A 27079-nucleotide genomic window follows, 5' to 3' on the forward strand; every position below is an offset into this window, starting at 1 on the left:
TATCAGCAAAAAAGGTGGTGAATTTCATGGATTCACAGCAGAGAGCATCACTAACTTCACTTTTTCCCCTCTACTCCATCATTAACACCCCCTTTCTAAATCCCCCTCCTTCCCTCATACTAACTCCTAACTCTACTATGTAATTCCCCTATTTTACCCCTACCCCTAATAATAATAACACTAAGGTGTATAAAACCCCAAATGATATATATTTTCCCTCCCCTAGGCATAATAGCCGAGAATTCTGCAAAGAGGGACCATAATGGCACCTGGCCACCATGGTGAACCTATCTCCACTATTTTTCCTTTGCTGCAAATCATTTCCCCCAAAAATATACCTTTGCATGGGTAAAACCCCTCTCTAAACCCCTTTGACCTATAAAACCCTCTGCAAACCTTACAAAAATCAAATTTCCGCCTTCAGCACGTTCCCAAATGCAAGCGCGGGTGGTCAGAATCAAAACATTTGGAAAACCATGCCAAAAACCCACAGACGGTTAATATTTCCGCCGCATTATCGGCCGTGCACCTCACACCTCCGCCAGCCGTCGGATCAAGCCTTCCAGATCCGACGGCCCACAGCAATATCGGAGCGCCATCCACAACCGCACGTTAACTCCCGAGAACGTGACGTTGCGCCTCGTCACGCCTCCGCCACGCGTCGCCCGATGGACCATCTCGGAGCTCCCTCTGACACCCTGGGCGCCGTACTCTAACCGCCCCGGGAGACCGTGACGGTTAGAGCCTTAACCATAACTCTCACGGTTTCACTTCCGCCCGTCCACCATTAACCTTTCTGCCACGTCCAGCTCACCGCTGACTGGACTGCCACCTCACCGCCCTTTGACCGGTCGTCTTCTGCCACGTCCTCCCTGATGACGTCAGCTGACGTCACATCACCGTGACCCACCAATGACGTCATGCTGACGTCATTGTAAAAAAGCGCCAAACGGGTAAAAAACTCATATTAACCAAATTTTACGCGTTTTTTCACCATTTCATTGTTATTCCGTCTGAACTCTCTGCTCAACCATTTCTGCCTGGATTTCCGCCAACCGGTAAAATTAGCTAAAGCGACCACTTCAGCAGCTGCAGTACACCTTGCCACGACCTCTGCACATCGAATTACAGGTGCCTTACTCCTACAGAAGACAAAGTGGAACAGCTGCTGGATCTGCAGCAGCACAGCAGCAAACCACTGAAAAGACATCCCAGGCAGCAAGCAAAGACAAAGGTAAACAGGTGGAACAGCCACCTGTATTGACAGAGGAACAAGTGGACACCTTGCTACAGCAGCAAGAGGAAATGGAACAGCAAGAGCTGGGACAGCAACAAGAAAAAGCACAGTCCAGTGAGCAGCCCTTACAGCAGGAAAAGGGGACAGATCAACCTGGCAGTACCGAGCAGCAGCCTCAAACAAATGTGCCTCCCAGGACAGACACCAATGTTGACACATCAGTCCTCCAAACACCACAAAAGGAGGATGTGACAAGGAAAAGGGATAGAGAGACCCCCCACACCTCATCTTTCATCAGGGGAGAGAAGAGACAAAGACTGAATGACTCCCAAGAGGAGGACATTGCAGTAAGGCAAGCCATGGGTATGGGCCCACCCAGTGGAGAACTTTCGGCCAGCTCATCCCAGCGAGGACATGACATGACAATGGGAGGAGAGGTCAGCTCCTCCAGTGAAACAAGAAAAGGACAGTCAAGTATAAAACAGCAATTCATTGACATAAAAAGGAGGAGTGATCCAATAAAAGTGCAGCTATATGATCACTTGTTGAACCTAGCTCCTAGCAACCAGCAGAGACTCATGTCTGCTTTCGATGTGAGCGAAGGCAAAATGATAATGAGCCATTTCATGCCTACATCTTTGCAGCCTCAGTCCACCTCAGATTATCTAAGAACCAACATGGAGGTTCTTGCCAAAGACATACACCCCATGGACAAAATTGAACTACATAAGCAGACTGGGGAAATGGTGTATGCCTCCTTGGCAGATGAGACATTAGAAAATTATAAATTAAAGAGCAGCCTAGACAACACAGCTTCTCAGCTGGAGTTAGAAAGAGCTTCATCACAGGCCAAGGACAACAGGATCAAGTCCTTGGAAGAGGTAATCATAGAGATAGGGCATGACCCTAAAGATGTCAAAGGCATCCAAGAGCTCCTGAAAATAAGGGATGCAGATATGGCAGCCCTAAGAAAGAAGATCAAGCTCCCGGCCACCATCCATCCACAGACCGATGAAGTTGCCCAGCAAAGGCAAGAGAAGGAGGCTACAGATCTGCTGATATCCTTATATAAAGAGCTGGTCAGGACTCAGGACCAGCTAGGACAGACTGAAGCTGCAAAGGCAGCACTACAGGAGACACTAAAGCAAAGAGAAGAGGGCCAACCCTCCCAGCCTCCTCCTATCATAATAAACCTTGAGGAAACCCCTCCCAAGATTACTCCTCCTCTTCAGCAAACAGAAACCACAGCACCATCCACAGCAGCAACAACAACAAAATCAGAACAGGCTGCTAGCTTAGACATGCAAAAGCTGCAAGCTGAGATCCAAGCCATGGAATCTCAAATGAAAGAGCTGGATGAGCTTAAGAAAACCTTGACTAAGGTTAATGAAAGGTTTGACAGGAGTAAACAGAATGAGGCAACCAAAGACAGAGAGGTGAAAGCTCTTAAAAAGAGGATTGCTGAACTAGAGAAGGAGCTTGCACTAGAAAGGGTGACAGCTGAAATGAAAGCAGTATTATGGAGCAACATTGGAAGGTCCATTGCCAAACAGTGGCAATATATTGAGACCATGGATGAGCAAATGGTGCTCATCACCAAAGCAAATAAAGAAATACAGAGAGCCAGGGCGAGCCTTGGACACATGCCAGAAGCTGCCACAAGGATAATCAACACTCTGAACTATAAGACTAGCTCTCAATTAGCTGTCATGGGAATCACTAACAGGACAGAAGCAATTGCTGTAGCAAAGAGAGTCGTTACATTAAGGAACTTAGTTGGAACATTGGAGAGGAGGACCCAGGATATGCAAACTGAGATCAATAGATTCCTGGAAAAATTCGTGACTCTGCAGAACAGAGGCCTCCCCAGCATCTTAAGCAGTGTAGGAAGACTGCTCACCCTGGACAATTATAACAAGAGGATTGATGCCCATGCAGTGGCAGAAATTGCACAACCACCCAGCACTTCAGCAGAGCCAGGGCCAGCCACAGGGCAAAGTATGTATGACAGAGTGGAAAACCTGTTTTTCCTAATGAATGAAGTGGACCATCTGTTTGACACACCACCTAACTTCTTCAAATTTACAGAAGCAGATGAAACTCTGGGTGCAATTCTAGCACACCAACTGCCCACTCAGGATGCCTGGAGAAATTTGACACAAACAGTTCTGTCAGGCCAGAATCAGTAGCGCTGTTCCTACAGGCAAATAAGCATCATGCGCAGGCACAGTTTTGAGGAAAAATATCTACAGGAAAGAGGCAGAGGCTGAGCCAACTCAGCAGGACCATTGAGCTCAACACAAGCAACAGTCACAATCACAGGTGACAAGTCCAAGACACAGCGTACAAAGCATTAAAGACAGGTTTTCCAGCATTTACTCAGAAAATCTTGACCGACTTAGCTATCTCCAAAGGCTAAAATATCTTCTGACAGAGCATTTAAATGCCTGTACTCTGTAATCAATACTGCATTAAATTGTGCCCATAATATCTTAAATAGTTGGTAAGGAAGTAAAATCTGAGATAACTCAGGACTCAGATATTTTGTAAATGACCGCAAGTATATATTCACCCTTCACAGCAGTGAAAGGGGTTGGTTGATAGTTGTTATTTTCTTTTGAAGAGCTCTAGCTCGTTGTAACATTTTCAGAGAATTAATACAAAGGAAGAATGGAATTTCCAAGGCTCGGTGTTCTTTGATGTAGTGTGGTGAAAGATGAATGTTACAGGATCCCAGGGTGTTGCATAAAACAGCAAGTATTCTCAAATCTCTTTGTCATGTGTGTTTTGAGTCTTTTGTTCTCTTTGTTGTTCTAATGTTTTACACTTGATAGCAAGGTGAAAGGATAGTACCAGGATTTAACCATGTTTACCCTGGACTCAAACTGAGCTATCATATATGTTTTCCTCATATACAGTAACAGAATTGTAATTCTTAATTGCTGCAATTCAAAACTGTGTTTTTATTGTAACAGTCATTCTCAGGGATTCAACTTTTGCCCCTAAGACCTCTGTTTTCTCTTCTTAAAGCTATCTGTTGGGAACATATAAATAACTAGTGAAAATTCTTAAATGCTTTCACTGTTTGTGTTACCTGTTTCCAGTCTTTTAATCAAAAATCGGTTCTATTAAACACTCAAATGGCCCTGTAAGTCCCATCTTTCATCTCAAAATTTCAAACACATATAGCTACAGACTCCATTGCCCAATGGTACTCAACCTCTCAGAAAACCACTTCACTAGAACCTAAAAGGAATTTCATCAACCAAACACAAACAAAAAACAATGCATAATAGCTAGCCTAAAACCCTATAACAAACAGTTACAAATCATAAAGAGAGAGCCCTCTCTGATCACAGTTTGGCTAGAAACAGTGATCCAAAGATTGGTTAGTGGTTACCCCGGCCGTATTCCCTTGGGAGTCATAGGGAACAACCTGGGTGTTAACATAAATGGCGACTCCACTGGGGAACTTAGAGTTTTTCAATCACTATCTATTTCCAAAAGCTACCATCAAGCCTGAAACTAGCCAAGAGGCCTTAGGACTGTTTCTGTAAACACAGGGACAGCTTTAGGGAAGAGCTAACTAGGGAAACTTCATCTTAGTTTTGACAAATACATAGCCATTCCAGAATTCTTACCCAGTCCTTGTACATACAAAACCTTCTGTATAAAGTTCTGAAAGAACACTTAGAAGCTGGCTCCTAAAAGAAACCCAAGGCATACTAGGGCACACCCTGACCCTGATCAACCCATCATTGTTGATAACCCAAATATCATCCCAAAGAACATAAGGAAACAGCACAAGCAGGATAAACCTGCTGATCCAGTTATAAGTTTAGACCAACCTATCCTCATACCCACTCCTTGTAAAGTCCTTTTCCGTTCCACACCTAGTTCCCCTAGCTCATCATCAACACCTCACAGCCCTTCTCTCCCATGTTCACCTTCTGCACATACTCCCTCAACCAGTTCCCCACTTATTACCCATCCTCTTAACCCGGTTACACCTGTAATCCCTGTTGTCCCATTTGTTCCTATTAACCCTATAAATCCCATAAACATGGCTAACAGATATGCACCGCTGCAGATACCAGCCAATGCTCCAGCTCTACCCAAGACTACCAAACTAGACTCTCATTTTTTGACTCCCATGGCCCTTTGACAGCCATCCAGCATGCTAAAAAGATGCAAGACCACTTTGAGACCTATGAAATAGATGATGACAGTGTTAGAATGAGAATTTTTGTCCAAAGCCTAACTGGGGATGTCAGAACTTGGTTTAGATCCTTGAATGCAAATTCCATTGCAACCTCTGAAGTTCTATACCAGGAATTTACCAACAGATGGGAGAAAAAGAGAGATCCACACCATATACTTGGTGAATATAACACTATTAAAAGAGGTCCCCAAGAAACGGTGTTGGAATATTGTGCTAGGTTTAACAACATATACAATGCTATTCCCCAGAACTTAAGGCCCCCTCCTGATTTGGCCCTTTATAACTTCCCTGATGGTTTTGACTCTGATATGGCCTATCAGTTGAGAGAAAGAGACCCTCCAACCCTTGCAGAAGCCCAAAGAGTTGCAGTCACTGTAGAGGCCAACCTAATTGCCAAAAGAAACAGGGCAAAGCTGGAAAAGAAGGTTGGTTTCAAGGAAGAGCCCTCGGGCTTTGATCAGAAGTTGGATGCAATACTAAACAGCATGAAAAGACTAGGTGAGAGAGTGGAATCAGTAGAAAGAAAGTCATCATGGGAAGCACCACAAAACAATACTCCTAGAAACCCAAATTTTAGGAGAACACAGAACCCCAATATAGGAAAAACAGGTGCTGACCAAGATATCAGACCACCTTTTCAAGAAAATTATGCAGAAACTTCCTCGGCTAATCAGCTCAATGAAGATCCTGAGATCAATTTAATAGGTCTGGATGGTAAAAGCCATGTTTTCCTAACACAAGAAGACCATGATGAGGATGAAAACAAAACATTCCAAACACAATCAGGAGAATCCTTTGACTTTAAGCAAGGATATGATACTGCTGTCTATGAAGTCCATAAGCAGTACAAACTAAGAAGTCGGACTGTAAATGCAAATCAGCCTGAAAAGGTAAAGGAGAAACAGCAATCTAAAGAAGCCTCAGTCACTGAACCTAATGACAAAACAAACTTGCCTGCAAAGGAAGTAGTGGTTGAGGAGGTCACTGAATTTCTGTCCACACCACAAGAGCCCACAGCAACATCATCCTCTCACCCAAATCCGAACATCACCCCTCAAGACATGGGCATGGGGGGCAGGTTCCAAAATCAAGATGAAATCCAACAAGAAGATTCATTGAACAAGGAAAGGACTGCTGTCCGTGACCCTAAAATTCAGGTGGATAAACCCTTTGACCTAGGAACAGAGATTGGCAAGTTAAAGATAGCAATTCCCCTTTCAGAGCTAGCCAAGCATGACATATATAAGCAACAGATCAAGAAATCCCTTCAGCTCACCAACAACAAAGATGATGTAAATGTGCTAGATGACACTCCAGAATTACTGTTTGGTCCAGAGGTAGATGGAAAAACAGTAGTCACAGGGGTTTTACCTTTTTATGTCAGCTTACACGTTCATGATAAAATACTGCACAATGCAATGTTTGACTCAGGTGCATCTCACAACCTCATGCCAAAAGCAGTCATCGAAAGATTAAATTTGGATATAACAAGACGATACAAAGACCTGTTTTCTTTTGATTCTAGTCAAGTAAAATGCTTGGGCCTGATTAAGGATTTATGTGTGTCCCTGGTTCAATTTCCCAACAAAACCATTTTAATGGATGTTGTTGTTGCTGATATCCCACCCAAATATGGAATGCTCTTATCAAGATCATGGGGAGCCAAGCTCCAAGGCTCCCTGCAATTAGACATGTCATATGCAACCATCTCTGTCTTTGGACAACCCAAGAGACTTTATAGGGAAACACTCATGAAATACATGGTCAGCAGTGAAGAAAAGCCTCAAAATTTTCCAATATATGCTGTCCATTCGGACATAGACTCCTTCATCCTTTTCAATGACAGCACAAATTCCTTAAGCAATAACATTAAGACCGAAACACCCATACAAGAACAAAACATCCATCAAACAAGTGGCACCTGCCAAAATTTAATCAGCCCAACAATACCCATTCACCCTCCTTTAGTTGTCAAAAATTGTCAAACAAATGATGAAATTATCCTAGGAGACAAATGGGAAAAGAAACCTCAACTCATGCTCACATGGCCATCCCATGAGAAGAATTTAAGATCCCCTGACCAGCAAGATAGTCTGTGGGTCCTAGAGTTTGATGGCTCAGTTAACAAGTTAGGGGCAGGAGCTGGAGTATGGATACATAACAAAGAGAAAGCCTGTGCACAAGGCCGGGCATATAGACTGAACTTTAAATGCACTAACAACATGGCAGAATATGAAGCTCTGCTACTAGGTCTCAAGATTGCAAAATCATTACAAGCACATAGCCTCTCAATCATGGGGGACTCTGATCTAGTAATTCAACAAGTAAAAGGGGATTTTGTCACCAATGACAAAAGATTAAGGTCCTACAGGTCTGCTGTAATTGAAATACTAGAAACTTTCTCCGAGTTTGTTCTCACAAAGATTCCAAGGGGCCACAATCTCCATGCTCACAGCTTGGCAACATTTGCCAGCACCTTCAAATTCCCACTACAACCCAACAATTGTTTCACAGCAGAAGTCAAATATAGGCCTTCTATTCCAAACAATGTCAAAGAATGGCAAGTATTTGAGAATGATAGGCAAATAAACAACTTTTTAACTTTGCAACAAGAGTTTACAGGATTAAATATTGACCTTGAGACAGCAAGTCAATCTCAAATTGTTGATGGAGCAAGTCAATCACAATTACAGTTTCAACAGTCTGCCCACCCAATGTCACCTAGGACAGCAAAACAACTACTTAGTCCAACCATTTTCGACAAAGAAAACATTCAGCAAATTCACCAAATTGACTGTGAAGAGCTGGGCAATGCTGAAGATGAAATCATACAACTCAAAGACAATCTTCTCCCAGCAGGCCTTACCCCACTAGAGGACATTTTTGACTCAAATGATGTCCCCAGGAAACCAAAGATGCAGCCATTAGATGCAACAATTGAAGAATGTAACATTGGTACCACTGACAAGCCTAAAATAATAAAGCTGTCTGCTGCTTTACCCCCTGATCAAAAACCCAAATATGTTGATCTCTTTAAAGAATTCCAAGATGTCTTTGCCTGGGGTTATGAAGACTTGAAGTCTTATGATACCTCTGTTATACAGCACACCATTCCCCTCAAGCCTAATAAAAAACCATTCAAACAAAAATTGAGAAGAATCAATCCTGTGCTTCTTCCTTCCATTGAAAAGGAATTACAAAAAATGTTCAACGCTGGGATCATAGCACCAATCAGGTTTTCTGAGTGGATTTCAAATTTGGTCCCTACAAGAAAGAAAACTGGTGAGATTAGACTTTGTGTAGACTTAAGGAATTTGAACCTAGTATCACTCAAAGACAACTATCCCTTACCCAAAATAGACCACATCCTTCAAAGAGTAGTAGGAGCCTCAAGAATATCATTGTTGGATGGCTTCTCAGGTTTCAATCAAATCCTGGTACACCCTGATGATCAAGACAAGACTGCATTTACTACCCCATGGGGTACTTTCAAGTATGTGAAGATGCCCTTTGGATTGAAAAATGCAGGGGCAACATTTCAGAGAGCAATGGACATTGCTTTTGCAAAGGAAATTCATGATTTCTTGGTCATTTACTTAGATGATCTTACACCCTTTTCAAAATCTGACCAAGAACACTTGAAACATCTGAGACAAATCTTCATAACATGCAGGAAATATGGTATTTCCTTAAACCCCAAGAAGTCTTTATTTGGTTTAGAAGAAGGGAAACTTCTAGGACACATCATTTCGAAAGATGGCATAAGAATTGATCCAGATAGGATACAAGCTATCCTACAAATGCCTCACCCAAGGAATGTCAAAGAGCTTCAAGGATTCTTGGGAAAAATCAACTTTTTGAGAAGGTTTATCCCAAATTTAGCAGAATTAATCAGATTACTAAACAATATGCTAAAGAAAGATTCAAAGGTCAAATGGACTGTTGAAGCAAAACAAGCTTTTGAAAGTATAAAATTGGCCTTGACTCAAACCCCAGTGTTAACTAACCCTCAGTTTGACAGAGACTTCGTCATTTTCTCCTTTGCCTCCCAACACACTATTGCTGCTGTTTTATTGCAGAAAGATGACCGAGGGAATGAAAAGCCCATTGCTTTTTTCAGCAGAGCTCTTAGGGATGCCCCCCTAAAGTACCAAATAATGGAGAAACAAGCCTATGCCTTGATCAAAGCTATCAAAGACTTTAGGATTTACATCCTTTACTCCCATGTTGTAGCTTATGTACCAAGTCCTATTGTCAAAGACATTCTCACACAAGAAAACTTAGAGGGAAGGAGAGGAAAATGGATTGCAAACATACTTGAATTTGACATTGAAATAAAGCCTACAAAGTTGATAAAAGGGCAAGGTTTGGCTAAGTTAATGACAGAATCAAATTTCCAAGCCTTAGATATCAACCAACTGGACAGTGAAACAGAGCTGGCGACTCCAAAGATCAATGTAGCCTTTGAACAATCTCCATGGTACTCTGATATCTGTTATGTGTTACAAAACCTGTGTGCTCCCCCAGGACTGTCCAGAACTAAGTCTAGGTTCCTAAAAATGAAAACATCCAAATTTTGTGTGTTAGATGAGAATCTACTCTGGAAAAACCATGAAGGTATTTTGCTGCACTGTCTTCTTGAGAATGAAACTGATAAAATTATGCAAGAATTCCATGCTGGAGACTGTGGTGGACATTTGTACTGGAAGTCCACTGTGGACAAGATATTAAGGGCTGGTTATTACTGGCCCACTATGTTCTCAGATATGAAGAAATTCACAACATCATGCCACAAGTGCCAACTGTTTGAAGGCAAAAGACAATTGCTGCCACTCCCTTTGAGGCCCATTGCAACAGAGAGACCTTTTCAACAATGGGGCTTGGATTTCATCGGAGAAATTCACCCCTCATCTTCAGGACAACACAGATGGATTCTAACAGCAACAGACTACTTCACCAAGTGGATTGAAGCTGCCCCATGCAGACAAGCAAATGATTCAGTAATCATTCAATTTTTGGAGAACAATATACTGGCCAGATTTGGCTGCCCAGACAAGATAATAACAGACAATGCTGCTGCCTTCAGATCCAAGAAGATGGTAAACTTTTGCCATAAATTTCACATTACTTTGGGCCATTCTACAGCTTACTATCCTCAAGGAAATGGTCTTGCTGAATCATCAAACAAAAGCCTGATAAACATCATAAAGAAAGTGTTGGAAGAGAACAAAAAGAACTGGCATAAGAAACTAGTAAATGCTTTATGGGCAGACAGATTAACCACCAAAAGATCAATTGGGACCAGCCCATATGAGTTAGTCTATGGATTAGAGGCCAGATTTCCTTCATCACTAGGTGTGCCAGTTATGAAACTTCTACAAGAAAGCCAAGCAGAGCCAAATGATATGCAAAGAAGGATCAACCAGATAATTTGTCTACAGCAGACCAGAGAACAAGTTTTCAGCAGAGTGCAGATACTACAAGAGAAACTGAAAAAGGCTTTTGACAGAAGAACTAAAGCTGAAGATTTCAATGTGGGGGACAAAGTTCTAAAGTGGGATGCAAGAAGAGAAGAGAAAGGGAAACATGGGAAATTTGATTCCTTGTGGAAGGGACCATTTGCTGTCCAAGCAGTACAAGGTAATAACACTTATTTCCTTAAAAGTTTGACTGTGACTGAACTAGATGAAGGTCCTGTCAATGGCAGGATGCTGAAGCACTATTATGATGGTTCACTATGATAAGGATCCAAAGGTTCAATGTATATATGCAGGCCTACATATGTTTTCTATTGTTAGTTTGTAAAAAGAGGTTTTCCAAGTGCTGCAACTAGCAGCAATAGGCAGATAGAACCTTCCCCAACAAAAAGCACACAATTTTGACAGGTTACACGCATCAGATCTCAAAGATTAAGATGGACAATCAAGCAACAAGGCAATCTGACCTGCTGTTCTTGGTCTTTCAAAAGAAAAACCATCCCCATGTGGAGCCACTGTTGGATACCTATAGTAATAGGTTTCATATTTCATGATTGATTATTGAAAATCCAAATATGCTCTGCTTTGTTACTACAAAGATCCCATATTTCCAGGAAATCAGAGGTGTGTGAAATACTTCAAATATTGAGGACCTTATTACAAATTTTGTGGATGATTCAACAGTTCAAGCTGGATCATGCCATGTTTCAATTTTGAGTTGTAGAATAGAGAAAGAAGTCTGTCCAAACAGCTTAATCTTGGCAGACAAGTAGTTCAGGTAGAGAAACAAAGGTTCCCAAAAGTCTAATCTGGGACCTTGGAAGAGATAAGGGTAGAAGCAGATAGAGTAAAAAAGGAAAAAGCCAAAGAAAAGAAAAGGCAATTGAGGGTTGCAAGTTCAAGTGCCCCTCCAAGGAGAAACAAAAAATGCTAGGTGAAATAGTGGGGTAGGCAGTTGTGGTTGCAGAAAAGACATGTTCACCATCACATAGTTGTCAAAGATGTTTTGCCAAGGCAATGAACATATCAGCAAAAAAGGTGGTGAATTTCATGGATTCACAGCAGAGAGCATCACTAACTTCACTTTTTCCCCTCTACTCCATCATTAACACCCCCTTTCTAAATCCCCCTCCTTCCCTCATACTAACTCCTAACTCTACTATGTAATTCCCCTATTTTACCCCTACCCCTAATAATAATAACACTAAGGTGTATAAAACCCCAAATGATATATATTTTCCCTCCCCTAGGCATAATAGCCGAGAATTCTGCAAAGAGGGACCATAATGGCACCTGGCCACCATGGTGAACCTATCTCCACTATTTTTCCTTTGCTGCAAATCATTTCCCCCAAAAATATACCTTTGCATGGGTAAAACCCCTCTCTAAACCCCTTTGACCTATAAAACCCTCTGCAAACCTTACAAAAATCAAATTTCCGCCTTCAGCACGTTCCCAAATGCAAGCGCGGGTGGTCAGAATCAAAACATTTGGAAAACCATGCCAAAAACCCACAGACGGTTAATATTTCCGCCGCATTATCGGCCGTGCACCTCACACCTCTGCCAGCCGTCGGATCAAGCCTTCCAGATCTGACGGCCCACAGCAATATCGGAGCGCCATCCACAACCGCACGTTAACTCCCGAGAACGTGACGTTGCGCCTCGTCACGCCTCCGCCACGCGTCGCCCGATGGACCATCTCGGAGCTCCCTCTGACACCCTGGGCGCCGTACTCTAACCGCCCCGGGAGACCGTGACGGTTAGAGCCTTAACCATAACTCTCACGGTTTCACTTCCGCCCGTCCACCATTAACCTTTCTGCCACGTCCAGCTCACCGCTGACTGGACTGCCACCTCACCGCCCTTTGACCGGTCGTCTTCTGCCACGTCCTCCCTGATGACGTCAGCTGACGTCACATCACCGTGACCCACCAATGACGTCATGCTGACGTCATTGTAAAAAAGCGCCAAACGGGTAAAAAACTCATATTAACCAAATTTTACGCGTTTTTTCACCATTTCATTGTTATTCCGTCTGAACTCTCTGCTCAACCATTTCTGCCTGGATTTCCGCCAACCGGTAAAATTAGCTAAAGCGACCACTTCAGCAGCTGCAGTACACCTTGCCACGACCTCTGCACATCGAATTACAGGTGCCTTACTCCTACAGAAGACAAAGTGGAACAGCTGCTGGATCTGCAGCAGCACAGCAGCAAACCACTGAAAAGACATCCCAGGCAGCAAGCAAAGACAAAGGTAAACAGGTGGAACAGCCACCTGTATTGACAGAGGAACAAGTGGACACCTTGCTACAGCAGCAAGAGGAAATGGAACAGCAAGAGCTGGGACAGCAACAAGAAAAAGCACAGTCCAGTGAGCAGCCCTTACAGCAGGAAAAGGGGACAGATCAACCTGGCAGTACCGAGCAGCAGCCTCAAACAAATGTGCCTCCCAGGACAGACACCAATGTTGACACATCAGTCCTCCAAACACCACAAAAGGAGGATGTGACAAGGAAAAGGGATAGAGAGACCCCCCACACCTCATCTTTCATCAGGGGAGAGAAGAGACAAAGACTGAATGACTCCCAAGAGGAGGACATTGCAGTAAGGCAAGCCATGGGTATGGGCCCACCCAGTGGAGAACTTTCGGCCAGCTCATCCCAGCGAGGACATGACATGACAATGGGAGGAGAGGTCAGCTCCTCCAGTGAAACAAGAAAAGGACAGTCAAGTATAAAACAGCAATTCATTGACATAAAAAGGAGGAGTGATCCAATAAAAGTGCAGCTATATGATCACTTGTTGAACCTAGCTCCTAGCAACCAGCAGAGACTCATGTCTGCTTTCGATGTGAGCGAAGGCAAAATGATAATGAGCCATGTCATGCCTACATCTTTGCAGCCTCAGTCCACCTCAGATTATCTAAGAACCAACATGGAGGTTCTTGCCAAAGACATACACCCCATGGACAAAATTGAACTACATAAGCAGACTGGGGAAATGGTGTATGCCTCCTTGGCAGATGAGACATTAGAAAATTATAAATTAAAGAGCAGCCTAGACAACACAGCTTCTCAGCTGGAGTTAGAAAGAGCTTCATCACAGGCCAAGGACAACAGGATCAAGTCCTTGGAAGAGGTAATCATAGAGATAGGGCATGACCCTAAAGATGTCAAAGGCATCCAAGAGCTCCTGAAAATAAGGGATGCAGATATGGCAGCCCTAAGAAAGAAGATCAAGCTCCCGGCCACCATCCATCCACAGACCGATGAAGTTGCCCAACAAAGGCAAGAGAAGGAGGCTACAGATCTGCTGATATCCTTATATAAAGAGCTGGTCAGGACTCAGGACCAGCTAGGACAGACTGAAGCTGCAAAGGCAGCACTACAGGAGACACTAAAGCAAAGAGAAGAGGGCCAACCCTCCCAGCCTCCTCCTATCATAATAAACCTTGAGGAAACCCCTCCCAAGATTACTCCTCCTCTTCAGCAAACAGAAACCACAGCACCATCCACAGCAGCAACAACAACAAAATCAGAACAGGCTGCTAGCTTAGACATGCAAAAGCTGCAAGCTGAGATCCAAGCCATGGAATCTCAAATGAAAGAGCTGGATGAGCTTAAGAAAACCTTGACTAAGGTTAATGAAAGGTTTGACAGGAGTAAACAGAATGAGGCAACCAAAGACAGAGAGGTGAAAGCTCTTAAAAAGAGGATTGCTGAACTAGAGAAGGAGCTTGCACTAGAAAGGGTGACAGCTGAAATGAAAGCAGTATTATGGAGCAACATTGGAAGGTCCATTGCCAAACAGTGGCAATATATTGAGACCATGGATGAGCAAATGGTGCTCATCACCAAAGCAAATAAAGAAATACAGAGAGCCAGGGCGAGCCTTGGACACATGCCAGAAGCTGCCACAAGGATAATCAACACTCTGAACTATAAGACTAGCTCTCAATTAGCTGTCATGGGAATCACTAACAGGACAGAAGCAATTGCTGTAGCAAAGAGAGTCGTTACATTAAGGAACTTAGTTGGAACATTGGAGAGGAGGACCCAGGATATGCAAACTGAGATCAATAGATTCCTGGAAAAATTCGTGACTCTGCAGAACAGAGGCCTCCCCAGCATCTTAAGCAGTGTAGGAAGATTGCTCACCCTGGACAATTATAACAAGAGGATTGATGCCCATGCAGTGGCAGAAATTGCACAACCACCCAGCACTTCCGCAGAGCCAGGGCCAGCCACAGGGCAAAGTATGTATGACAGAGTGGAAAACCTGTTTTTCCTAATGAATGAAGTGGACCATCTGTTTGACACACCACCTAACTTCTTCAAATTTACAGAAGCAGATGAAACTCTGGGTGCAATTCTAGCACACCAACTGCCCACTCAGGATGCCTGGAGAAATTTGACACAAACAGTTCTGTCAGGCCAGAATCAGTAGCGCTGTTCCTACAGGCAAATAAGCATCATGCGCAGGCACAGTTTTGAGGAAAAATATCTACAGGAAAGAGGCAGAGGCTGAGCCAACTCAGCAGGACCATTGAGCTCAACACAAGCAACAGTCACAATCACAGGTGACAAGTCCAAGACACAGCGTACAAAGCATTAAAGACAGGTTTTCCAGCATTTACTCAGAAAATCTTGACCGACTTAGCTATCTCCAAAGGCTAAAATATCTTCTGACAGAGCATTTAAATGCCTGTACTCTGTAATCAATACTGCATTAAATTGTGCCCATAATATCTTAAATAGTTGGTAAGGAAGTAAAATCTGAGATAACTCAGGACTCAGATATTTTGTAAATGACCGCAAGTATATATTCACCCTTCACAGCAGTGAAAGGGGTTGGTTGATAGTTGTTATTTTCTTTTGAAGAGCTCTAGCTCGTTGTAACATTTTCAGAGAATTAATACAAAGGAAGAATGGAATTTCCAAGGCTCGGTGTTCTTTGATGTAGTGTGGTGAAAGATGAATGTTACAGGATCCCAGGGTGTTGCATAAAACAGCAAGTATTCTCAAATCTCTTTGTCATGTGTGTTTTGAGTCTTTTGTTCTCTTTGTTGTTCTAATGTTTTACACTTGATAGCAAGGTGAAAGGATAGTACCAGGATTTAACCATGTTTACCCTGGACTCAAACTGAGCTATCATATATGTTTTCCTCATATACAGTAACAGAATTGTAATTCTTAATTGCTGCAATTCAAAACTGTGTTTTTATTGTAACAGTCATTCTCAGGGATTCAACTTTTGCCCCTAAGACCTCTGTTTTCTCTTCTTAAAGCTATCTGTTGGGAACATATAAATAACTAGTGAAAATTCTTAAATGCTTTCACTGTTTGTGTTACCTGTTTCCAGTCTTTTAATCAAAAATCGGTTCTATTAAACACTCAAATGGCCCTGTAAGTCCCATCTTTCATCTCAAAATTTCAAACACATATAGCTACAGACTCCATTGCCCAATGGTACTCAACCTCTCAGAAAACCACTTCACTAGAACCTAAAAGGAATTTCATCAACCAAACACAAACAAAAAACAGTGCATAATAGCTAGCCTAAAACCCTATAACAAACAGTTACAAATCATAAAGAGAGAGCCCTCTCTGATCACAGTTTGGCTAGAAACAGTGATCCAAAGATTGGTTAGTGGTTACCCCGGCCGTATTCCCTTGGGAGTCATAGGGAACAACCTGGGTGTTAACACCCTACAAGATTCTTTGTTCTCCATTTTCATCTAAGCACTCAATAGAATTTTCATAAAAATCCACTTTAGTCCTATGGAGATACAACCAATCCATACTCAAAAGCATACTATATGATCCCAATGGAAGCACATTCAGATGCGTTAATGTAGGCATGCCATTGATCCAGGTGGATGTTGGTGGCCACCCGCCTATTTCACTTGGATCCCCACTACTACCTCTTTCATTTTTTTCAGTTTCCTTAATTGTAGCACAATTTACTATTTTTAGCAGTTTTTCAGGTCTTGAATTTCTGGAGCCATTCTGAGGCCTTAAACGACGTTTTTTTGGCAAAATTCCTCTAGCGATTTCAAAGGAAATCACAATTTTAGCTATAATTCTTGGAGAGATATTTCCGGCGAGGTATCATATGTGTCAAATGGAGATAATATGACCAAGTTACGACCCCAGGAAGTTGGCTGCCCAACTAACCCCAACGGGGCCCATAAAATCTTGGTGTTACATCTCCGCGGGTTAGGGTTTTGGTTGTTTAGGGTCTTCACTTATTGTTAAATAATAAAAACTCCCTTAAGCCTCATTGTAACTCAGTTTAGAGGCATGTAGCTGCCATATCTCTTCTCAGAGATAAGCTACCATTGCCCGAGCTAGTCTTATTTACATTCTGTTTGTAAGCATATTTCAGTATTTGATATTAATGAAATGAAGTGTTATTTCTACTGCATATATGTATTTATGGTTATATTTATAATTTTTTGTGTTCCTGTTTAAATCCAAATCAGTGGTTTCAGAGTAGTCTGCTCTTTCTCTATTTTTCTTGCCATGTCCCCAACGAGGTCAGGATATAAGGAGTTAGGGATCAATTTGGTTGAACCTTTGCAAGATCAGCCACTCAAACCTCGACGACCGCCCATGGGGGAAGAAAAAAAAGACGAGGGAGTAGGATATCTTATCAAAATATTGCTCGAGGAGGTCCTTGAGAAACAAAGGAATGTGATGATGGATAACTTTGCCCAGATCCTTCAACGGTTGCCCACCGATGGCACATCCACATCTGGTAGCCACTCTGGAGGCTCCACACCTTTTAAGGTACAAGTAAACTTTGACATTCGCATATTTGAGGGCCAAATAGATGTAGATGTCGTAGATAAATGGTTAAATCTGCTAGAAGGATATTTTTCTGTTCATGATTTTTCCAGCCAGGAAAAGATTACTTTTGCTATTCTCAAAGTCGCCCCCTATGTCAAGGATTGGTGGGAAACCTACTGTGAGTAGAAGGATGAAAGTACGACCTCACTGTTTTCAGTTGCTCCCACTTAGAATTCATTCTGGGATGCCATTAAGGAGCAGTACTACCCTATCGGGAGCTATGAGGACAAATACATAAAGTGGACCACGCTGTGGCAGGGAAAATACCAAGATGTGCCAAAGTTTACCAATTTTTTTCATACCCTTCGCACGAAGTTGGGTATCAACGATATTGAGAAACATTTGGTACTCAAGTACCGCGACTGCCTACACATATACATCAAGGATGAGATGGATTTCCTGGACGTATCCTCTCTCTGCACGGCGTACCAATATGTCATCAAGATCGATCATAAGTTTAGACAGAAGAAGCAAGACTTTGGATCTGTGAATCTGAAGCAAGTAAAAGGTGCCCCCAAACCGCAGAACAAAGGACAAATCCAAGGCAGGATGACCCAGGAAAACCCGCCAAAGCCACAGGAAAATGACAACACTGTAAAGCCAAAGAAGGACACGGGAAAGTGGTGTGAGTTCCTTAAGAGTTCCACTCACAACACAAGTGAGTGTCAGGCTAATTAGTCACTAGTGGTCGATCTGAAGGCTGCAAAATCAGATGCATGTTTCAACTCTAAATTAGAACCCGACAAGGGGAATTACAAAGGGAAGAAAATTATCGATGCGGAGCCCAATACCACTATTGCCACCATGAAGATCAAGAAGGAGGAACTCAAAGATCCAGAGGAGGAGGAGTGTCTCTTCCACTATGAGATGTGGGTAAAGGGCTCCACGCTACAGTTAATTATCAACAGTAGGATCCAAAAGAACCTCATTGTCGTTGAGGTTGTGAAGTGGTTGGGCTTACCGACCATAGCACACCCACAACCGTACACCATCAGGTGGCTTGACCAAGGACGAGATCTTTGCGTGAGCCAACATTGCCACCTTCGATACAACATCAAGCCCTTCACGGATGATGTATTATGTGACGTTGCTCCCATTTATGTTTGTGATGTTTTATTAGGCCAGCCATACTTGTGGAAGCGACATGTTGTGTATGAGTTAAGGCCTTGTGCTCTTATTTTTACCTTGGGAAATAGGTTGTATAGGATACTGGAGGTAGCACTGCCTACCGCCATCTCTATAGTTACTGCCAAACAATGCAGTAAGCTCATTTCCAAAACTAGGAAATATGTTTTCCTGATGATACACCCTTAGGAAACGAAGAAGATGGTGGCCACGACCTCCAAACAGGGCCCCTCCACACGAAAACAATAGATGGAAACAAGGAAAATTTTAAGGACGGAAAATTTTCTTGAAGTTTAAAATATTGGCGAATCTCACTAATCCCTAATATGAAAATTATAAATGTTTATTGATATATTTGTAAAATTAATCAAATTTATAATTATTTTATATATAGTCTCTATATAATGTTGGCGATTTTTAAGGTAAAATAATTTTATATTCTAAAATTTGGGCGAATCGTCTTTTATAAAATTGGAAATTGGCGAATCTTTTTTGTGGAAAAATCATGGAAAATTAGCCCACTGGGCGAACATTAGCCCCTAAAATTTTCCATGGATGGAAAAGGTCGTGGAGGAGTACGAGGACATCTTCACCTCCCATGCAGGGGTGCCTCTGCACTGTCAGTTCACTCCATAGATCTGATCCCACATGTGCCATTTCCCAATGCACCAATCTATCAGTGCTTTGTTTTATAGAATGATGAAATCAAGAGGTAGATTCAGGAGCTACTACATAAAGGTCACATTAGGCCTAGTTCATTGCCCTATGGGAGCCCGATCGTGTTCATACAAAAGAAGGATGGGACTTGGAGACTCTGCATTGATTATCAGGTGTTGAACAAGATCACTGTCTAGAATAGGAACCTGATCCCATGGATTGATGACCTTCTAGACCAACTCAAGGGGGGAAAATATTTCAGCAATATCAACTTGAAGTCTGGATATCACTAGGTACCAATCAAACCCTCCGATGTGTGGAAGACTACCTTCAAAGCCAAGGAAGGACTTTTCGAATGGTTGGTTATGCCTTTCATGTTGACAAATGCTCCTGCAACCTTCATGAGGTTGATGGAGGACATCTTGCCACCATTCACCAACTAATTTGTAGTGGTATACTTGGATGACATCTTGATATTCATCCAAAGTTGGGAGGAGCACCTCCACCACATCTCACAGGTTCACCAAACACTGCGGCAACGCAAGCTGTGTGCCAATTTGGAGAAATGCACTTTTGGCATGACCCAAGTTCAGTATTGGGGATAAATTATTGATGAACAGGGGGTGCATGTGGATCCAACCAAGATCCAAGTCATTCAAGATTAGCCAGCCCCAACCACTCTGACGGAGCTCCGCAACTTTCTGAGTCTTGCCAATTTCTACTACAAGTTCGTGTTGGGGTTCTCTCATATCATTTGGCCCTTGAGTTAGGTCACCAAGGGAGGAGTGAAAGAAAAATTCTTTTGGTCTGAATCTCAACAGAAGGCATTCACAGAGTTGAAACATTGTCTCTGGTCTACAATAGTTCTCACACTACCAGACTTACAACAACCATTTGAGATCGAGACAAACACCTCTGACTATGCTATTGGGGCAGTCCTCACTCAACAGGGGCATCCAGTGGCATAACACAATGAGACACTTTCAAACACAGTCTGGAAGTATCCCACTTATTATAAAGAGATGTATTCCATTGTGTAGTTCTGCCGACAATGGAAGCATTACATTTTGGGGAAGGAAATGGTCATCCACACAGACCATCGACCCCTGTAGTTCACAAAGAGATGCAAGGGAAGTTGCATAACGGTCACCATCAGAAGTGGCCAACATACCTACAACAGTTCCATTTGAATACCAAATACAAGAAGGGAAGCACGAATAATGTTTCAACCTACCTCAGCCAACCATTGATCATGGCGTTAACCACCATGCTCAACTCTTGTGGGAACGAGACTTATGATTTGGCACTTCTCTACAAACGTGACCCAAAATTTGGCCACACATACCATATGCTCTTGGAGGTTCAACAAGTTCCATATTTTCATCTCTAGGATGCTCTGTTATGCCACGTGGAACACCTTTTTGTTCCTTCAAGTGAGCGTGCCAAGATGATTTGGGAAGCGCACTACAGTTAGGCCACTGAGAATTTCAAGGTCGAGAAAATAGTGGCAGTACTGCATAAGTATTTCTATTGGCGAATATTCGATAGGATGTTGGGAAGTACATTAGATCCTGCACTGCCTCTGCCATTGCCAAACCGACCATCCAAAAGCAAGGCTTCTATACTCCACTGCCTACCCCTAGTTGACCTTGGGAATCCATCTCCATGGATTACATGCTGGGCCTTCCTTCTACTAAGCATGGCAACAACTGTGTTTTTTTTGTCGTCAACAGATTCTCGAAGATGACCATTTTGGTGGCCTGTAAAAAGAATATCACAGCAGAAGCCACTGTTAGACTCTTCTTTGAACGAGTGTGGGTACACTTTGGGATCCCACAGTATATCATCTTAGATAGGGAAAAAAGGTTCCTCAGTACATTTTGGTCCAATATTTCGTCGATGTTGGACACCAAGCTCACTAAGTCCACAACTTTCCATCCCCAAACTGATAGCCAAATAGAGGTTGTCAACACGATGATCATATACATTCTACGCATGTACAACTAATAGCATCCATGCAAATGGGATGAGAGCCTCCCCTTTGTCCAGCACAATATAACTAGGCTCTCCACAGCTCGACTGGCCACAACCCTCTTCAGGTGGGCTTGGGATTTGAGCGACTATGTCCCATTGATGGGGCCATACCATTTGCAGCGACCTAGGAAAATTCGGCTCATGTCCAGTCTGAAGCCGACAAGCCAAATAGATTCATTGAGAAAATTCAACACATTCACCAACAGGTTGATGACATATTGGACAAAGCCAATGCTAAGTACAAGCAGCGGAATGATCAACATTGGGTGCCACACAAGTTCAAGAAGGGTGACAAAATTTGGCTACATTTGTAGAAGGAGCACCTCGCTGGGCCCCACCGCAAGATTCACCCACTTCGATATGGTCCATACACCATCACCAAGGCTATGGGAGATAATTATTTTGAGCTTAACATTCCCCCATTCCTTGGCCTAACCCTAGTTTTCAATGTGGATCACCTTCGGCCATACTTTGCACCACTACTAGACACATCTAACGTTGCATAACAACTCACACCAATAGAGCTAAATCCAGACTGCATGGAACAAGCTGCAACTGATCGGATCATGGCATGCAGATCATGAACACTCACCAACATAAGATCCAGTTGTATCGAGTTATCAAAGCTGACCAATCAAGGCTGGCCAACTTCTGCACTAAGGAAAATGGCTCACTAGGGACCAAGTTTAGCAGAAGTTTCCTAATCTCAAGGAGGAACTCAACGCAATGGAGACCATTGCTTCCTATTGGGGGAGGAATGATCTAGGTGGATGTTTGTGGCCACCTACCTATTCCACTTGGACCCCCACCACTGCCTCTTTCAGTTTTTTCAGTTTCCTTAATTGTAGCACAATTTACTATTTTTAGCAGTTTTTCGGGTCCTGAACTTCCAGAGCCATTTTGAGGCCCTAAACAACGTTTTTTTGGTAAAATTCCTATGGCAATATTAATAGAACTCGCGATTTGGGTTGTATTTCTCTGAGACATATTTCCAATGAGGTATCATCCGCATAAAATGGAGATAATATGACCAAGTTATGACCCCGGGAAGTTGGCTGCCTAACTAACTCCAACGGGGCCCATAAACTCTTGGTGTTACATCTCCTCAGGTTAGGGTTTTGATTTTCTATGGTTTTATTTTATTGTTCAGTAATACAAAGGCCCTTGAGCCTCATTGTAACTCAATTCAGAGGCATGTGGCCACCACATCTCTTCTTAGAGATAAGCTACCATCGCCCGAGCTAGTCTTATTTACATTCTATTTGTAAGCATATTTCAGTATTTGATATTAATGAAATGAAGTGTTATTTCTGATGCATATCTGTATTTATGGTTATATCTGTAATTTTTTGTGTTCCTGTTTAAATTTGGATCAGTGGTTTCAGAGTGGTTTTCCCTTTCTCTGTTTTTCTTTGCATGTCCCCAATGAGGTCAGGATATAAGGAGTTAGGGCTCAATCTGGTTGAACCTTTGCAAGATTAGCCACGCAAACCTCAATTCCTGCTCATGGGGGAAGAAAAAAAAGATGAGGGAGCAAGAGATCTTATCAAAATATTGCTTGAGGAGGCCCTCCAGAAACAAAGGAACACAATGATGGATAAATTTGCCCAAATCCTTCAACGGTTGCCCATCGGTGGTGCATCCACATCCAGAAGCCAGTCTGAAGGTTCCACAACTTTTAAGGTACAAGTGAACTTTGACATTCCAATATTTGAGGGGCAAATAGATGCAGATGTCATAGATAAATGGTTAAATCTGCTAGAAGGATATTTTTTTGTTCATGATTTTTCTAGCTAGGAAAAGATTACGTTTTCTCTTCTCAAAGCCACCCACACGTCAAGGATTGGTGGGAAACTTAATGTGAGCAGAAGGATGAAAGTACGACCTCACTGTTTTCAGCCACTCCCACTTGGAATTCATTCCGGGATGCCATCAAGGAGTAGTACTACCCTATCGGAAGCTATGAGGACAAATACATAAAGTGGACCATGGTATGACAAGGAAGGGATCAAGATGTGCTAGAGTTTACCAATGTTTTTCATACCCTTCTCATGAAATTAGGTATCAAGGATTCTGAGAAACATTTGGTACTCAATTACGCAGTTGCCTACATAGATACATCCAAGACGAGATGGAGTTCCTAGACATCTCCTCGCTCAGCATGGCGTACTGATATGTCGTCAATATTGAGCAAAATTTTAAATAGAAGAAGAAAGACTTTAGATTTGCGAATCCGAAGCAAGGGAAAGGTGCCCCCAAACCACAGAACAAAGGACAAATCCAAGGTAGGTCGGTTAGAGACAACCCGCCAAAGCCACAAGAAAAGGACAACACTGTGAAGCTGAAGAAGGGCACGGGAAAGTGGTGTGAGTTCCATGAGAGCTCCACTCACAATGTAGGTTTTAACCCTGTAGATAAATTACCTGCATACGAATTCTAAAAACAAAAGATAAACAATGGTGAGAGCATAATACATAAAAGAAATATACATAGAGATTTTCCCCTGGATCCCAAAACCGGGACTACCAGATTGAATATTCATTATGTTCCTTTCAATGTTACAATACATATATATACATGTCGAAGCATCCATAAACCCCAATTCATTAACCCTAGATTAGAACATAACCATAGTTCCCTTGACCAGATCTACAAATTACCATGGACCGAAAACCATCGCGCCCAAAACCATGTGTGAAATCCATGTACAAAACCATAGGTAGGTCTGCCCACCTAATATAGGGTCCAAAAAAAATTACCCTGAAGGGGTGCTACCGCCCCCCTCAAACCCTTCGACAAAGGGGGCTGCCACCCGCCTTGTGACCCCCCATTGTGCCTGATGCAACGAAGGTGCAGCTCTGCCCCCCGTCTGATCCCCTGGCTTAACTACTAGGGCAAGTCATGGAAAGAATACAACACAACCCAATATTCTCCCACTTGTTCTTTTCATTCCATAGGGGCCACAGGAGAGCTTAGTCATTGATCCAACCTTGGAATGACCATTGTTTCTCTACACCAAGAGAACTTCTCAGAGCTCCACAAATTTTGTCAGTGCATCTACAATATTCTTCAAAGTGTCCACCTTTACCAGCAATACCTTGTTGTCTTCTACCATATCCCTCACAAAGTGATACTGAACATCAATGTCCTTTGTCATTGAATGATAATCAGGGTTCTTTGGCAAGAAAATTGCACTTTGGCTCTCACAATCTATCCTTATAGCTTGTTGTACTAACCCCATACTTGAACAAAATCTCTGCAACCAAACTGCTTCCTTTCTTGAAACTTTCAAATTTTGAAAGTTTCAAGTTTTGCTCCATGGGGGTGAGAACAGGCTTGCAATCCTGCATGCCAAATCGCTGAAGAACCTCTGTTGCATACTTACTTTGAGAAATGAAAATATTATGTGGACGTTGGAAGACTTCAACTCCAAGATAGTAGTGAAGTAATCCCAAATCTGTCATCTTAAAACTTGCATGTAACTCTTTTTTCACCTATGTAGTATGATCATCATGGTTGCCAGTAATGATCAAATCATCTACATACATAACAAGAATTACCAGATATTTTCCCTAATGTCGCACATACAAAGTATCATCAGATTCACTTCGTTGAAAACCAACTTTCTTAAGGTATTCATCCATCTTTTCATACCAAGCTCGAGGAGCTTGTTTTAATCCATATAAAGCCTTGATCAATTTGTAGACTTTATGTTCTTGTCCTTCAATTTCAAAACCTGGCAGTTGGGTCAAAACCTGTAAATTCCCATTGAGAAAAGCACTTTTCACATCCATTTGATGAACTTTCCATCCTTTCTGAGTGGCCAATGCAAGTGTTAATCGGCTGGTGTTCCATTTAGCTGTAGGAGAAAATTTTTCCTCATAATCAATGCCTTCCTGCTGCGCAAAACCTTTTGCGAAAAATCGTGCTTTATACTTTTCAAGTTCTCCCTTTTGATTATACTTAATTCTGTAAACCCATTTTTCATCCTATGGGTTTAACATTTGATGGACAATCAACAAGTTTCCAAGTGTTGTTATTAATTACTGCTTGATATTCTTCAACCATAGCCTATTGCCATTCTTTATGTTTTACTGCTTCTTTTTATGTGGAAGGTTCAGTAAAATCATTTGCTATTAAGGAAAAATTTCCTTCACTTCTATGTGCCCTTTTGGTGCCTGTTTTATTCTGCTCATCAGGCTTTACATCTTGCAAAACTTGAAATGCCCATTTCGGTAGTTGGTGCTCACTTGTTTGCGCTTCTATAAAATCTCCATCCTTGTAAAGAGGATTAATATAAACTGATGTCCTTCATTCAGGTGAAGAATTTGGAGAATCATTGTCAGAAGAACTGTTGCTGCTTAGAGATGCGGATCAACTACTAGAAGACCCAAATGATTTTGTTGATGTAGATGGACTGGATGACTCATCTTCAGAGGAAGGAAAATCAAGTTCATACCAATTTGGTGAAGTTGGTTGACTTTGCATTTTACCATTTCTTTTACTACCCTTAGTTTCTAACTTGTGAAGAAGATTTTCAATTTCTTCAGCACTGTTACTCTCAGTTTCATCAAAAATGACATCCCAACTCACAATGAATTTTCCATTGGTCAAAAGACGATACCCTTTCTTTTCATCAGAATAGCCAATCATTGTGCATTTTAAACTTCTTGAGTCAAGCTTAGTTCGTTTTTCTTTTGGAACTAAGGAATAACATACTAACCCAAAAACTCTAAGATGTTTAACTCGAGGTTTGAAACCAAACCAAGCTTCATAAGGTGTGATTCCATCTAAAGAAGCAGTTATAGATCTGTTTCTTGAGTAGACAGTTGTATGTATTGCTTTTTCCCAATATGTTGGACTTAACCTCTTGAAAGTTAACATGGATCTTGCCATTCCTAACAAGGTGCAATTCATTCTTTCGACTACTCCATTTTGCTGTGGAGTGTAAACACTAGTAAGATGTCATCTTATGCCATTTTCACTGCAATAAGTTTTGAATTCATTTGAAGTGAATTCTCCCCCATTATCTATCCTGAGAGTACCTATCTTTTCTTTGACTTCATTTTCAACAAGTTGGCGAAAAATTTTAAACTTATCAAATGCTTTTGACTTGTTCTTCAAGAAGTAAACCCAAGTCATTCTGCTGAAATCATCAATGAATGGTAAGAAATATTTGCAACCACCAAATGAAGTTTGTAGTGGACCACAAACATCACTGTGAACTAGTTGTAGCAACCTGTTGGCACGCCATGAACTTGTTGGAAAACTTTCTCGACTTTGTTTGCCATAAATGCAAGCTTCACATTTTGCATTTTCCCTTTTGAAAGTGGGAAGTCCTTTAACCATTCCTTGTTTTTGCAATTGAGAAAGACTCTCAAAATTTAAATGTCCATATCTTACATGCCATAGTCTTACAGGTGAAATACATGTAGTCACTGCCCCTACAAAATCAAAATGCCTTGCAATAAC

This window comes from Pinus tabuliformis, chromosome 2_2, assembly GCF_031772625.1.
Source record: "Pinus tabuliformis cultivar Carrire ecotype Pingquan chromosome 2_2, CPIR1, whole genome shotgun sequence".
NCBI lineage: Eukaryota > Viridiplantae > Streptophyta > Pinopsida > Pinales > Pinaceae > Pinus > Pinus tabuliformis.